Source organism: Myodes glareolus, chromosome X, assembly GCF_982192425.1.
Source record: "Myodes glareolus chromosome X, mMyoGla1.1, whole genome shotgun sequence".
Lineage (NCBI taxonomy): Eukaryota > Metazoa > Chordata > Mammalia > Rodentia > Cricetidae > Myodes > Myodes glareolus.
The window spans coordinates 142287433-142304820 of NC_142053.1; the positions used below are offsets into that span (position 1 = coordinate 142287433).

The 17388-nt window shown below is 36.8% G+C and overlaps 1 pseudogene; it reads left to right on the forward strand.

Moving 5' to 3' along the window:
* Positions 1–1994: 1994 nt before the first annotated feature.
* Positions 1995–12392, forward strand: LOC125417851 (gamma-sarcoglycan pseudogene; annotated as a pseudogene).
* The last annotated feature ends 4996 nt before the right edge of the window (positions 12393–17388 follow it).

Here is a 17388-nt window from a genome sequence, read left to right on the forward strand (position 1 = left end):
CTTAGATCCTCTGCTTCTTAAAATCTATAATTTGAAATAATTTTGGAATTATAACAAAATAAATCTCCTTTGGTGAATCAAATATACTTAATTTATAAAAAGTACTAAGATATTTGTTATAAGTTATGTGTGATTAAGGTGTTTCATTTTAAATGTCATATCCATTAATGCCATGTTCATGAAATATGCCTTCACACATGTTGTATTAAGAAATGTAAAGAAAGTATGCTGTTGTTGAGAATATAAAACATTAAATGCAGAATCTTATTTAATAATATCCTCAAATTGTCAAAATTTTGTAGTATAGCTATTTTCACGATCAGATCAACCATCTCTGTTGCCACTAATTTACTGAAGTATATACAGAGAAATGTGTGACCACAATATTAAATCTTTGACAACATATCAGTGAAAAGTATAATTATAATTTTTGTCTGTTCAAATAATTCATTACTTTATTTTTAAAAACTACAAAATGCTACATACTAATAAAAGGTTTTACAGGTCAAATTTACATTTATTATACTGAAGATAATTGCTACTTCCAGTGAAGAAAACTTTCTCACCTGTATATATTCATATTTTTTAAATTTGTCTTCTTTACACTCAGATAATTGGAGACAATCTTGATCACTTTCTGTATCTCAAGTCCTATTGTGAATATGCAGGGTGAGGGATGTTGTGTCATGCCACTAGATATTAGAAACTTAATGTTGGAGAAGATAGATTTAAGATATTTAAACAATTATATCAAACAAAACTATATAATAATATAATGAATTGAATAAAATATTTGCTCAAATGCCTTCTCTAGTCAAAATACATTAACAAAAGGAAGGAAGTGTCAGAGCTGAGAAACTGAAGCAGCTTTCACAGAGGGAGAGGTGGGAGCTGATTTTTCTCTCAGTAGATGTCACATCACTACTGAATTGGCAAAAAAGTGAAATGAGCATCTGCTCGACAAAGCACGATTAAGGATAAGTGCAGTAAATCCAGTTTGCTCCCAAAAATGGAAGCCCTTGAATACATGGGCAATTTTCTAAGCTCTTTTACCTGTGTCTACCTAATTCTGCTTCACGGCTCATTAAAACTCAGTCGGCAGCTGTGCTCCCTTAGCTCTCAGTTCTCAGTCACCCAGAGCCAGCTCGAGTATCCACTCTTTCATTAAACAAAGTTTCTCAACAATAATTTTTAAAATGTGTTTATATGCACATTCTATAAAGAAGTCCTCCAGGCAAAAAAACTGTTCAAAATACGGGTTTTTAATTTTGCTAATTACCCTAGAGTGACTACATATGCTAAAGCTCCTGTTTTTCATTCATTTATTGATTTGTTACTATTTCCCTCAGACTCCTTGCAACACTATTCAGTCAGTACCTTTACCTTCTTGGCTAGATGCTATTCTGTTATCATAAATGTAACATTTTGTATCCCTGATAGAAGGAATTGCTCCTTTGCTTAAAGATAGAGTTGAAAACATCTCACACCCTATGCATTATTCCTCCTATGAAACACCATTAGACCTCTCTTCTGGGTAACAAATGCAGTAGCAGTTGAGTAATCTTAATAATGAAACCTTTTGTGCTCATGCTCAGTGTACCACCCAGATTCCTGTTCATGTATTTCCAGTTCTATTTTCAGTAAAGAGAACCTGGGAGGTGACCTGTACATATGGACTACTTAAATAGTTCATCCTGCACCAGAGAAAACCATACTGGGTTCCAGACAGCACCAATTGGAACAAAGCCCACTTCCTCCACTACTTCTTTTGTCCAAATTCATCCAACAGCAATTCCGAGTTCCTGTAGAATTACCAACAATATAATAACAATGTGAGACAATGAAATGCTGTTTTTCTCTTATAAATTTATAAATTGATATTCTAATTTTATATGAGTATACACACACATATAATTTCTATAAAGTACTATAGTGTATTTAAATGAATAATGCCTCACTAGGCTATCAGGAGCTCATCTCTGGGATCGGTAAACATGACACCTTTGCCAGGCAAGCACATTTGTGGGTGTGATTTAACAAAGAACCTTGAAATGGAAACAAAATCTTGCATTATCTATGTGATCCCTAAATGCAATCATCAGGTATTTGTTCATTACTATCCTAGAGAAGGCTGAACATTTCAGAAGGTCCCATATTTTGGATTGCGTTTCTGCACTAAATTCTCTTAAAGTCTCACTCTGGTAACTGGGACCATTCAGAGATGGAAGTACATTCTGAATGGAGAACCCTGAGCCTGAACTGGGACCTACATGATCCCTAGCCGCAGATTCTCCCCATTAGTCTCTGTTTACCTAGCACACCATTTGAAGATAATATTGGGATTTGTGCCTTGAGACTGTCTTGAGATCTCACAACTTGGCTTCAAGTTCTAATAGATGCCTAGCAGGTAAATCACTTCTGAGAGTCTGTAAAATTCTTCATATTTTTAAAAATACAGTAATAATTTCTAACACAGCAATTAGAAGCTGGTATTCACAGGTGCCTTATGCATGGCAAAGTCTCACAAATTGTGAACCTTCAGTAGCAAGAGTGGATCACCACAATGGTCCTGACAAGTTCAGAATTCTAGGGATGCTAATGGTCTACAGCTAATATATGGCTTTGAACTCTACATGAGCTTGTGCATTGGCTCTTACCCATCTGTGTTCTTATCACAGTATCACCTCCATTTATAGTGACAGATACACTTTAGTCTGTGAACATTCTCAAAGTTATCAAAAAGTTGTCACCAAAAGCTCTCCAAAGGTTTTGTGCTGTGTCAGGCAGTCATTTTATGTCCTCTAAGGACTTTTTAGTCTGCTGCTCTGTAATGCCAAAGGGTATTTCTGATCCTTATCTTTTCTTACTTTCAATATATCGATATGCTAACATTGTATTATCTTCTCTCTTTCTCAGAGTTGGCTATGGAACCCAGGGTTTCATGTATGCTAGGCCTGTGCTCTAGTACTAAAATAATCTTCTTGGAAGTCTTAAGGAATGCAGAACAGGTGGTATATATTCTGTGCATGAATAGCACCACTGTTCCCAATCAGCCTACAAAAATCCATGTTTATCATTCTATCTGCCATTAATGCATGGAAGAAAGAAAGGGATGTGATCAAAATTCAAAGACATCACAATGCTAAAAAAAATGGAGGAATAAAGTTGGAAGAGTTCAAAGAAATCTTTGCTTACACTGCATTGCTTCACATTTATGCTGTGCTTACATTTTCCCACATATCTTGAGACATGTGTTTGTGGCCACAAAAAAGAACAAATATCAATGTCTAAGGGACCAATTGAAATTCAGTACTCACAGGGGTTGCCTGCATGAAGTCTCACAAGTAGTGATAGAACTAAACACATAGTGTTGGGAACCTCCAATAACGAAAAGCTATGCATCATTCCAATTCAAATAGTTTTCAAAGAGCCACAGCATGTGTACATACTGATTGTGGGGAGTAGAAAGTTGTTCAGGAAAGTTAATAAGGAACACACATAAAGAGCATAAAGAGTGACCTCTGGGCAAGAAAAAGCAGAACTGAAACACTATGAAAAGTTAATATGTATCAATTAAACATGAAACAAATACATAAGTACCTTTTTCTTAAGCATTATTATAAAGTCTCTTCAATGAATCACTGCTTCATAGGAATGAGTACCATTTTAAATGTTTTATTTTGTTTATCTGTTCCTTGACTGACTGCAGTGCAGTGCAAGGGAACAGATCCAGGGTTTCACACATACTAAGCAAGTGCTTGCCCACTGAGTTACAGCTGCAGTCCATGCACCAACATACCTTTGCAGTACACTTTTAAAATCAGATCATTTATATACACAAGGTGCATACACATGCACATGCATTCACAAACACGTATACATTAGGGATCCAAGCTTCTTTCACACCCTAGAAGCAACTCTGTAAGTACCACCTCATTTAATGCCATGAAGTATTATAAATCACATTGAAAAGATTAGGGGAAAATAAAATTGTCAAATATTGTCGAACAATCTTTTTGTACACTGTGCAGTTGTGTTGCTCCCATTGGTTTAATAAAATGCTAAATGGCCAGTAGGTAGGCCAAAAGAGGTTAGGCAGGACTTGAGGACAGGTAGAGAGTTTGCTGAGATGAACAAGACTGGAGTTGCTAGGAGACTCATAGAGAAGCAAGATGAACTTGTCATGCCAAAAAAGATATCAAGCAATGTTGTAGTATATAGATTTTAAAAATATATGGGTTCATTTAAGTTGTAAGAGCTAGTTAGTAACAAGCCACTGACTGATTATATTTGATTAGTAATAAGTCTCTGTGTGTTTATTTGGGAGCTGACTGGTGGGATTGAAAATTTTGCCACATACAAGATGATATAGCTAATAAGACATGAAACCATATTTGATACTCATATCTGATAAAAACAATTTCTTTGTATGTACATGAAATCAACATACAGTCCAGACAATAAGATGCCATACTCAGCCTTCTAAAAGCACTTAGAAAAAATGTCCATGTTGAAGATGCCACATAGTTCTTCTGAATCTGTCAGAGAATTTGTTGGAAGGTTTCTCAGTTGATCCTACCAAATCATCATTACATGGTTAATATCTGACAATGCTTGCCTTCCACCCAGTGAATGTATTATGTGTGTGTAAGGAGAGTGGATAATCTGCTACTCTAAAATAGAAAGTTGTACATAGATATGTCAGGCACATTTGATCCAAAGTGTAATTCAAGTCTACTGCTTTCTTGTGCAGATTCTGTCTGGTTTACCTGCCCACTGGTGAAACTGAGTATCCAAGTCCCACACTACTGCCATATTGTTTTCCATTTTTTAATGGCCAGTCATATTTATTTTACATATTTAGCTGCTCTGGTGTTGAATATTTGTATCATTGTTTCAACTGGGCCCTTTAACACTAAATAGTGACCTTCTTTGCCATATGACAATTTATAATTTTAAATTGCATTTCCTGATGACTTCTGATATTGACTATATTTCCACATTCTTATTTACAATTCATATATAATTTGAAGGCTATGAATATAGCTCAGTGGTAGGAAACTTGCCTAAGATGCAAGAGGCTGTAGGTTCAATCACCAGCACCAAAAACACATATATCACTGTGGTGAAGAATTTATTAAATATTTTTCTAATGTTTTGATTGGATGGTTTTCTTATTGCTGAATTTTCAATATTCTGATTACAAATTCTTTGTTAGATTTGTTCTTGGGTATCTGTGAAGGCTGTAGAAACAAATATTACATATGGATACTCAAGTTTCTTCTCCAAAATAGTATGACAATTTTTATAGAACCTATATGCAACCACCATAATTCCCTAAAGTACCTCTACATTACTTATAATGACAAATATAAGTATTTAAAATGTTACTACAGATTCAATCGTGGTGCAATTTTTAGAATAACACTTTCAGGAACTAGGGATATAGTCTCATAATTGAGTGCCTATCTGGCATCTATAGACCCAGGGTTCAATACTCACAATATTCAGCACTACATACTATATATATATCCACAGTTGATTGAATCCACAGTTGTGTGAAACCCACAGATACAGAGACCCAACTGTGTTTGTCTTTTTCTTATCCCAGTAGGGCACAGTGAAGGTGACTTTTAAGTGTGTCTTGCCTTTAACATTGAATCCTGTTGAATCTCCCCATGTAAATGCTTATGGTTTCCCAATCTGCTTCCAAATCTTGAAGAATGTGTGTAACTTACCGATGGCTCTCTTATTTTCATTATCCTTTTATTAAATTTTGACTTTTGTGTACCTCAACCAGAACCGCAGTACAACAGAACTACAGCTTTCCCGACTCAGTTGCTACAGGACTTGTTCTTTTCACTGGACAGTGTTCCAAATCAAGTTAGCCTTCTTAGGTAGAGTTTGATTTCAAAGCGCATCACATCTTTCTAGGAAGTACTGTACGTCTATAGTTAGTGAAAGTGACTGGATCAAATCTTCAAATAAGAAAATAGAAATGTGAAACATATAAAATATTAATTATATATATTCAAGTAAAGAATAAGATAGACCTACCTATAGACTTTCACACCAGTAGCTTTCACTGCAGGTCGTGTTAAAGTTATCAACAACCTAGAGTATATTTGTAGATATGCATAAATATATGATCTTTTAATATTTGTGACAAGATACAGCTTAATTAATTTGGATTCTCCACAGATGGTTCATGATTCAAGGAGTTTTTAATCACTATTTTATACAATGGTCACTGATATATGGTATAAAACTTGGCTATGCTGGACTCTCACCTGGACCTGCAGAGGTCAGAAAATTAAGAAATAACCTTCCTCAAGACCCAGCAATACCACTTTTGGGTACATACCCAAAGGATGCTTAATCATACCACAAGGACATGTGCTCAACTACGCTGTTAGCAGCATTATTTGTCATAGCCAGAACCTATAAACAACCCAAATGCCCTTTGACCAAAGAATGGATAAGGAAAATGTGGTAGATTTACACAATGGAGTACTACAAAAAAATAATGACATCTGGTGCAGGACAATTGTCTATATTCTGTCAATTATGTTTTAAATAAACACTGATTGGCCAATAGCTAGGCAGGAAGTATGGGCAGGATGACCAGACAGGAAGTAGAGGCAGGTCAATGAGAACAGGAGAATTCTAGGAAGGAGGAAGCCCATTCCTCCCCAGTCCTACCCAGACACCAAAGAAGGAAGATGTGACCTGCCTCACTGGGAAAGGTACTGAGCCAAAAGACTATCATATACTAGAATAATGGGCTAATATAAGTTATAAGAGTTAATAAGAAACCTGCCAATCATTTTATAACTTATGTAGACCTCTGTGTGATTTTCTTTGGGACTTACTGATTGTGGAAACTGGGCATTTTTGCTTTATGTTTTGTCTTCACAGCTCCAAGCCCTGCATTCTCAAGGGTTCTCTATGGGATATCTGACACAGACACTGTTTGCATTCACAAGTTTTCCTTTAAAAACTGAGCTTAACTTCAATGACCCTATAAATCTTCTCAGGTCTTTGATGGAGTTAAAGAAAAGGGATTTATAATTATAGGTTTCCTTAGTTATGATAAAATATAAAATAGATATAAATATTGTAACTGTAATTCTTACTTGATACCTGTTTTGTTGTATGTAATCTTTCTATGTTAAAGTTAAAACCTTCATTTTTATTTAGACAGAAAAAAAGAGATGATGTGGAATTTCCCTATGTATACTGTGAATATGTTTTATTAACATTGGTTAATAAAGAATCTGCTTTGGTCTACGGCAGGGCAGAATATAGTCAGGCTAGAAGAGATATAAATAGAAAGTAGGTGGAGTCAGGGAGATGCCATGTAGCTGCCAAAGGAGAAACACGCCCAGAACCATTCCGGCCCTGTGGTGATACACAGATTAAAAGAAATGGGTTAATTTAAGATGTAAGAGTTACTTAATAAGAATTTTGAGCTAACGGGCCAAATGGTGTTATAATTAATATACTTTCTATGTGATTACTCAGGCCTGGGTGGCCAGAAATGAGAGAACAGTCTCCATTTACAATAAAGTTCATATGAAACTACAAAAGACCTGGGATAACTAAAACAATCCTGAACAAACAAGAAAAATGCTAGAAGAACTACCCTTCTGATCATAAAATCTACTGTAGAGCCATAGTAACAAGAGATAGTATGGTACTGACACAGAACAGATATGCAGACCAATTGACCAAAGACAAATACCCAAATAAGAATACATGCAACCTCATTCAATTAATATTTGACACTTCAACAAACAATTTGATTGTCTATATTTCGGTTTTAAAGTCTTGAATCATTTCTTTCATCTGTTTGATTGCATTTCTTGGTTGTCTTTGAGGGATTTGTTGATTTCTTCCAATATTTTGCTTGTTTTTTCCTTCATTTCTTTGAGGGAATCTTTCATTTCCGCTTTAAAGGCCTCAAACATTCTTCTAAAGTTATTTTTGTCATTTTTTTCTGTTTCATCTATATTTGGATGTTCAAGTCTTACTGTTGTAGAATCACTAGTTTTTGTTGGTGTAGTGTTTCTCTTTGTGGTGTTGAATGTTTTCTTACCTTGTCTATCCATCTTTTCATCTGATTGGTGTATTTGGGGCTATCTCTCTGGTGATCAGTCTTCCAGGTGCCAGTGGATCCAAGGTTCATATGGTTGCTCCTTGTGGTTCAGTCAGGGCCAAAGTTCCAGTCACCCTGGAGGTCAATAGGTATTCCTGGAGGTTGTTTGGAACTCCTGGGGATGGCTCTGCAATCCTGGGGGTCATTTGGGCCTGCTCCCATGGAGGTTGCTTCTGCTGAGTTCACTGCCTTGGGCCTGCTCCAGCAGAGGTCACTGGCTCAGACCGCCTCCAGTAGAGGTCACTGCTTCTGAGGTGCTCCAGCAAAGGAGCTTGCTCCCTTGGAGGTCTCTGGCTAGTGCGCAGTTCCACAGAGGTCTGTGGCTCTGATCTGCTCCCTTGGTGGTTGCTCCCTTTTACCTGCTCCTGTGAAGGTCACTACCTCGGGCCAGGAGGTTTTTTTCTAACATTAATTATGACTACTACTGTCTGCCACCACTCCATGGGAAGTTCAGCAGAATCTTTCTCATTTCTAATACATCCCTCTCAAGATACAATTTTCCCCATAAGGAGAGAATATTAATCACATATCAGTATTGACTATTTTAATTAGTACACTAGTTCACTGTATTCACTTCAGAAATGAAGGGAAGTCAAAAGTGTAGGAATGACTGAGAATGAGAAGTTCACTTGATTTAACACACAAAATAGTTTGCTCTGGTACACGCTAGCTGTTGTAACTTCAAATACTCAGTTCTCTGACTTTTACTTATTTGTGGAAATGATTGGTAATTGTTACGTCATGGAACTATAGCAAGATCCATGTGGAAAAATAACAAATGCCTGAGTCACAGCAAGGTATTTACATAGAAATTTTGCCTGAGAGGGATGAAGTGCCATTCTGGTACTCAGGGGCAGCTCTGAGATGAAAGGAGGCCATGTGGAATCTCTTCGAGTCAGATGGAAAGGGTGGAAAGGCAAAGGCAGTTGTGAAGAATCAGAGCACAGTGTTCTCTGGCCAGCAGTGCAGCCAGTAGAAGAGGATGAGAACTAAGGGGACAAACAGGTACCACAATAATAATGAACAAATGCAGCCTGTTATGCTGACAGACATTCTAAGCTTATACAAGTCAAATTTGTCCTTCTAATATTTTGGGTCACTGTGGAGTTGTCTGTTTTAACACTATTTCTTTGACTTCTTTGCTCAAATCAATGCTGCATCCCTGTATTTCTCCTATAACACATAGGTGAATTGTGAAGCAAATGCTTTGCCTTATAGGAAGTTTAAACAACAAACACTCTATGTGTTATGCTGCATAGATCTCACAAGCCCTTTCTGAGAACATTTTGACCCATTAAGATCAACTGGGAGAAGGGGGTAGTGATAAGATCATTTGGAATGTGTATGACAGCACCAAGCGACAGGAGTTGGAAAATGGACACGAAACTCCATCAAAAAGACAAAAAGAAAAACAAGTGCTATTAAATACAATCACCTTTAGTGTTTGTACATCATGTGTTATACAATCACTTTTCAGAAGCTTGACTTAAAAACATCCTCATAGCCACACATCCACTTTGTGTGGATGCCACACAAAGGAAAAAGAAATCATGTGTATTGTGGGCCATAAGGCAAAAGATCAGACATGAAATAAACCAGAGATCCAGATGGGGCTTTTCAGAAAAACACATTTCTTAGTTTAGCTTCTGTATGTCTTAGTTGCCAAGATCTATTCTTCTGTATTCAATCCAGTCACACTGCATCTATTCTCCAGTCTTTGGCTTTATCTTAAATGGCTACCATAGAGCCAGCCAAAAGGCTTTCCTCCTAGATCATAAAAAAGAAAAAGCCTTGAGAGAGCATGTTCAACTCCATAATTAACTTTCAAATGTACTCCACTGCCATATGTTAACTTCTCTCTGCACCTAAGTTGTTTTGTAAGGAAAAATGTCTGGAGAACTATCATTAATGTGTGTGTACAAATGAAGCACTAATTCTTGAAGTTTGGTTCTTTGGCAAAACAGAACAGGTGTTGTGTGCAGTGTGATTATCTAGGATTTCAGATGGAAAAACTGAGCATGCCACCAGTGGACTGCCTTAAATTTATTGAAGTCAAAACTTTGTTTTGTTTGGAAATTTCAAAATACGGCCAGTACAGGTTGGCTCATTAAGAATCTCAAGTCAATTGAAGGTAAGATTCAGGAATCTGCGTTTTCCAAGAAGTTGCTCAAGTGTTTCTGATGCAGTTATTTTTTTAACCCTATTCTAAGAAGCACTTATTTGTATTATACCAGAAACTCTGGAATTTTACAGTTCAGAACTCAGTTATAGTCTCAAAATTTGAAATCTCCAATAAGCATGGTTAATGAGTTAAGTAGTTATCATATTACAATTAAACTGAAAGTTTAAGGTATTAACTTGCAACTTCATCTTGAAAATTACAAGTTAGCATAACAAATATTTTAATGAAAAATAATTTTTCAAAGAAAGAATTAGTGACAAAAATAGCATCATTTTACATTTTCAAATCTTTTAATATTCTGGTTTAATAAAACACAACTAGATTCTGAAATCTACTTTTGTCATCTAGTTATTTAAATTTTGGGGGAAGTATAAAAATTCATCTTGTACAAATATTTAGTTTAGAAAATAAAGTAGGAAAAATATCAAAATTTAGAAATTATGCCAAAAACTGACAGATGATACCTCCATAAAAACTAATGCATGCACTGGTACATGACTCAGCAAGTACATCCCTTGCCTTGCAAGCATGAACGAAGACTGGAGTTCAAATCCCATAGCCTATGTACAGGCCAAATCAGCATAGCAGCTGCCTGTGATCCCAGGGCAGAGTAGTCAGGAAATCATTGGATCATTTCTCAAGAAATAAAATAAGATCAATTAAGGAAGCCCCCAACATTAACACTGAGATTCCCCACATGTGCACACATGTAGACATGCTTACAGGCACCACATAATACTCATATGCAACAAATAGCTTCACAAAAGAAATTAAGATCACATCCCACATCAATGAGCTTTTTATTCTCTTTATATAAAACTCCCTGATATGCCTTATACTTAGACTGTTTGTTTTAACTCATATATAATTGTATTTTTTTAAAAAAAAAAGTTTTGCCAGGCAGTAGTAGTGCACACCTTTTAATCCCAGCACTCATGGAAGCAGAGGCAAACTCTGTGAGTTTAAGGGCAGCCTGATATACAGAGGGAGTACCAGGACAGTCAGGGTTGTTACAGAGAGAAACCCTGTCTCAGAAAAAAAAAAATTTAAGGATTAACTGGTCTGGTTATATAAAAGATTGATTTCTACTGAGAACTGGGATGTCATCAAATGAATTGGGAGAGAAGAGATACAAATCAGCCCAGAGTGAGCTGCCTATGTTTTTCTGTGTATGGATAAATTGTGAAAATTCAACTCAACAGAAACTCTCAAAATTCTTAGCAGTGTATCTTACTTTAGAAAATAAACTATTGCTTTCCCCTCCCATGCCACTCCCAGTCTCCTTCACCCTCCCCACCTTCTAAATAACCAGTTTTTTCAGTCCACAAGGCTGAGGAGTCCTTCAGGACTTGTCTTTTTCTGTGACTCATCTCTGCTTCTGCAGTCAACTCAGAATGTGACAGTCAGCGCTCGCAACCCAGAAGGGGCAGTCACAGGCCGGGTGAAAGTGGGTGCACAAATGGTAGATGTTCAGAGCCAGGGCTTTCAGAGCCTTTCTGAAAACGGCAAGCCACTGTTCACCACGGAGGAGCAGGATGTCAGGGTCGGCACCGGCAGACTGCGGGTAACGGCGTCGGAAGGAGCTCTTTTTGAACACTCAATGGAGACACCCCTTGTCAGAGCCGACCCATTTGAAGACATTCGGTTAGAATCCCCAACAGGGAGTCTAAGCATGGATGTCTCAAGGGGGATTGAAATCAAAGCCTGCAGATCAGTGATGGAGCGCTGGTTCTTGATGCTGAAACTGTGGGTTTCCCCCAGTTGAATCAGGGGACACCGGGTACCTCTGGCGGCTCTAAGGGATTCTGTGAGATTTGTGTGTGTCCTGATGGGTAGCTGTACCTGTCTACGGCTGGTGAGGTCACCACCTGCGAGGAACACAGCCACATGTCTCTGACCGCTACCTCTTCTGCAGAGCACCGATGTCGTCTTGGCCCCTCCATGTCTCTCATGTTGAACTGCTATCTGGAAGCAATGCATTGTACTCAACAGCAGACATCTCTCTCCTTGCACACCTTCAGCAAGTTAAGGGAAGAAACTACACAAAATTAGTTGTGCTTTTTTTATATACAAACCAATGAGCAATAAAAACAACATTTTTTTCAGAAAAAGAAGGAAATAGACTATCAATATTCTGAGAAACATTCTTCCAATTGTTTGTGTTTTCCTGGATTTCTTTAAGGGATTTATTCATTTCCTCTATCATCATTATAAAGTTAGATTTAAAACCTTAGGATTTAAGGACCTTTTCTTGTGCTTCAGCTGTGTTGGAATATTCAGGGTTTGCTGTAGTAGGACAGCTGGGCTCTGGTAGTGACATACTTCCCTGTTGATTGTGCTCTTACCCTAGTGTCTAGGCATCTGGGTTTGAGGTGATTGATTATAAGTCTAGGTGTCGATTTCTGAGTTTGTTTTTGTTGAATGGATGTTTTGTTCCTTGGTTTCTGTTTCCTTTTTGGTTTTCTGTTCTTTGTGGACTAGATTTCTGGCAGCCAATGTGACCTCTGGTCTAAGAGGGCATTTGTCTGATTGGTTGGCTAGACTTCTGGCCACTAGCCTTTGGCCCAGCTGGGAGTCTCCACCTGAGTTGGAGAGTAAAACACGGTGATCAGGAGGGGAGTGGGAATAGGAGACAGTGTTGGGGGGGGGCACTGAGAAAGTGAAGGAGTTACGTGGTGAGTTGTCTATGTAGCGTTCTGGTGGCCAGTGTGGTTTCTGGTACAGCAGAAACTCAGGTATCTGCCTGAGTTTGCCTGTTCTTCTGGCTGATGTGGTCTGTGGTCTGTTTTTATGACTGGCATAATCTGCACCTATCCTTCAGACTGGTGTGGTCTGTACCTAGGTAGTAGATATCTTGGACGGGGGCATGGTTGAGTGTACTGGTTGCAGGGCAAGAACAGGTGGCAGTGGGTTGGGTCTTTGGGATCTGAACCGAGGACATGAAAGGGTTCTGAAGCAAGGAGGGCCTTCTTACTTATATGGCCTGTACCTGAGCAGCAGATCATTGTGGGCAAATGGAAGGATCTAGAAAACATCATGTTGAGTGAGGCAACCCAAACCCAGAAAGACAAATATCATATGTACTCACTCATAAGTGGATTTAAAACAAAGAAAACAAGCCTACAATTCATAATCCCAGAGAACCTAGACAACAAAGAGGACCCTAAGAGAGACATACATGGATCTAATCTACAAGGGAAGTAGAAAAAGACAAGATCTTCTGAGTAAATTGCAAGTGTGGGGATCATGGGGGAGGGTAAAAGGGGAGGGAGACGAAGAGAAGGGAGCAGAGAAAAATATATAGCTCAATAAAAACAATTTTAAAAAGAAACATACATTCTCAACAACAATAAAACACCCATCTTGTATAATGTATATATATTAAAATATCATGTTTTTCTTCACATATACTAATATGTATACTTCCTGCCTGTTTGCCCTGCCTATACTTCCTTCCTGGCTACTGGCCAGTCAGCGTTTATTTAAAATACAAGTGACAGGGCACAGTCCATTGTCCCACAGTACAATCTGAATCTCTGACTTCTGCTTTGTACTGAGAAGTGAAGTAATATTCCATGGTATTCAAAATCTCATCATACCTGTTGACTGGATCTGAAAGTATGGTACATTTTGATACTTTCCTCCTTTCAGGTGATGTTGTCTTCTCTCATTGATAAAGTCACAAAAGTATGATGATCTCTCTTTATATAATAGTTGTTCTGTTCAATGCTTGGATCTGCTAAATAATTGAGAAGGTATAAGATAATGACATCTTATTTCTACTATTTATGAGTTAAAATACTTTTTCAAATTATATTACCTCTCTTTTATAGTTGTTATACAGGGAGAGGATTGATGTACTAAAATCAAGATAAATGTACAATTTCCCTCCTTTATTTTATCCTGATGGTGATAAAGAGTTCTTTAGAACATTATGAATTCATGAATTTAAACACATATGATGAGTTGTGATTCTGATTATTTCCCTTTTTGAAGGTCAAATTGTCCGGTCTTTGGAAAAAGAAGGCTCTTTTAAGTTGGATGTTAATTGTCCTTAAATATTTGATTTGGTTATAGTCGATGTAGTTTTTTCCTCTTACGATCTTTATTTGAGATTATCTATACAATTCTTTTGTGTCACATTGGTTTCTGTCAAGGTCATTATTGCTTACTTAAACACCTTTTTTTCTTTTGCTTTAAACAATGATGTGATGTCAAAATTAGCTCCATCACCATCACATGGGAACTTTTAAAAATTATAAATTCATAGATCTTATACTAAGATACAAAATCAGGTAATTTGAGGGTAATGACCAGCATTGTTTTTCTAAAAGCCTTTCAGGTGATTCAGAAGCACTCTAAAGTTTGAGGAGCATGCCTTAAAAAACAAACCTTGTAGTGCTCTGCTTGTCTGTCTTCCTATAGCTCTTGCATTTTTTAAGGTTTAACTTCTGGAATTACAAAGAGGATGGGGGTTACATAGCTCCAAATGGACATACACTCTGACATATATGTTTATATTTAAAAGGGGGGGACTGCTTCCCTGTTTCATTATGGAAGCATAGAATAAAATGAAAATAAACAACAAAATAAAGTTGCTTTCTGCTTAACAGCATACAAAGGATAAACTATACTTAAAGAAACTCTATATAACCAGTCATTACTCTTCCAGTTTCCTTAAAACAGACTGTAGAAGATGTATAGCTAAAAATCTATCAAGGAAACATGGACCAGATTGAGAAAATAACTATAGAAAATATTTGAATGTACTATAGTTGAGTATAGTAGTATAGTAGAGTTCTACACATGGTGTGTTTACTCTATGGAGGTGAGATGCATAACCTACCCTTAGGAAGAGAAGTTGATCTGAACCTGCACAGAGGACTCAGGTAAATGTGTTGCCTTTGACTTGTATAAACTTTACTACGGGTGAGAAGGGAGAGTGGAAAGACAAAAGTAAATACTTTCACTAATCACACAAGTATATTTATTGAGCACATGCTATGTGTCTTGCACTTTCCTATAGACTCACAACACAACAGGATATCAAACAACCAAAAATTTCTGTTCAGTCAGGATTAGTGGCACATTCCTTTAAAAGCCAGTACTCAGGATGCAGGTAAATCTCTGAGTCTGCGGCTAACTTGGTCTAGATAGAAAGTTCCAGGTTATTTAAAGTTATATAGTGAGATCTGGTCTCAAAATAACAAGTAACCAAAAGTAACCAAACAAACATAAATCTCCATCTTTGTGAAGCTTATCTTCTTGTTGTACCAGGGATATGGGGTGCATGGTGAATGTGTTTAGAGGAAGGATGGGTTCTTTTTCAGATATGACATAACACAGACACCTTAACTGCACAGTGAACCTTAAGGAATATAAATATTTAAAAGTAGCTAAGAAGTCAGGGAATCCAGAAGGAGGTAGAGACTGTAAGGGAAATAGTCTAATCGTATTACAAATGGACACATGACCTAGCTGAAGAGCTTGTGGGACAAAAGATGGTGATCTCAGCAATGAAAAATTATGTTTTTATTTTTTTTTTGTATTTACCATACAGTTTAAGATTGAAAGCAGGAGAGACTCTCTTTTAAACTGTATTCTAGGTGATAAAGTTGCTTCTCCAGGGGCAAACAGGTGGATAATTATAACAACATTGCCATACCTGTGTGCTAGTACCTGTGACTAAATAAAATGGATTGCAGGAGCTAGGTTCTCACTGTTGGGGGAGAAATTCCAGACAAATAACGGGAGAAAATCTGATATGCTCCATATCATGCTGGATGACACAGGAACATCAATTTGAATTCATATTTAGCCTGCTGTAAATAACATGGACAGAAATAATTACAGATAGAAGTGCCCACAAGAGTATGAGTATATACATGTATATTTCCTAGGTCTGTTATTTTAAAAAACCAAAAGTAAATATTCCCAAGAGCAATGAGTATAGTCAGTGCCCAGATCATGGCTACTAATATTATTTTAGAGAATGAAGACAATAATCCTATAGAAGTAGATAGAACAGAGAGGGTGTCAGATTTGTTAACAGGTCTAAATTTCAGACAGGTAATTGAATAAGTTTGGGTGTTCTATTACAGAGAAGCGGGGCAATTATACTTAGCAATATTAGTGGGGTATTGAAGTCTCACTCTATCAATATGTGATGGTCAATGTGTTATTTGAGCTTTAGTAATGCTTCCTTTACAAATGTGGGTGTCCTTGTATTTGGAGCACAGATGTGAAGAATTGAAATATCTCATCTTGATGGATATGGCTATGATGAGTCCTTCCCTGAGTCTTTTGATTAATTTTGGTTTGAAGTCTATTTTCTTAGATATTAGAATGGCTACACCAGCTTGAAATATCTTTTTCTAACTCTTTTGAAGTAATATCTATTACCTGCACCCTATCAGATAAAAATGGATTTCGACAAAACAAACATTAGAAAGCATACAAACTCATGGAAACTGAACAACTCTCTCTACTAAATAATGACTAGATCAAGGCAAAAAGTACAAAAATAAATTAAGTAATTTCTAGAATTCAGTTAAAATGAATGCACAACATACCCAAACTTATGGGACACAAGTGAAAATGATGTTAAGAGAAAAATTCATAACACTAAGTGTCTACATAGAAAAAAATGGAGAGATCTGATAGTAACAACTTAACAACACACCTAAAAACTCTAGAACAAAAAGAAGCAAGCTCACCTAAGAAAATGAAATGGTAGGAAATAAACTGGGGGCTGAAATCAATAAAACAGAAACAAAGAGAACCACGCAAAGAATCATTGAAACAGAGAATTTGTTCTCTGACAAAATCAACAAGATAGACAAACTCTTCTCAAAACTTAGTGAAACACAGAGAAAGAATATCCAAATTAACAAAATTGGAAACAAAATGGGGGACATAACAACAGACACTGAGGAAATTCAAAGAATCATTAGGTCATATTTTTAAAAGCTTTACTCCAAAAATAATTGTAAAATCTAAAACAAATGGATATTTTTCTCAATATATACCACTTACCAAAATCAAATCA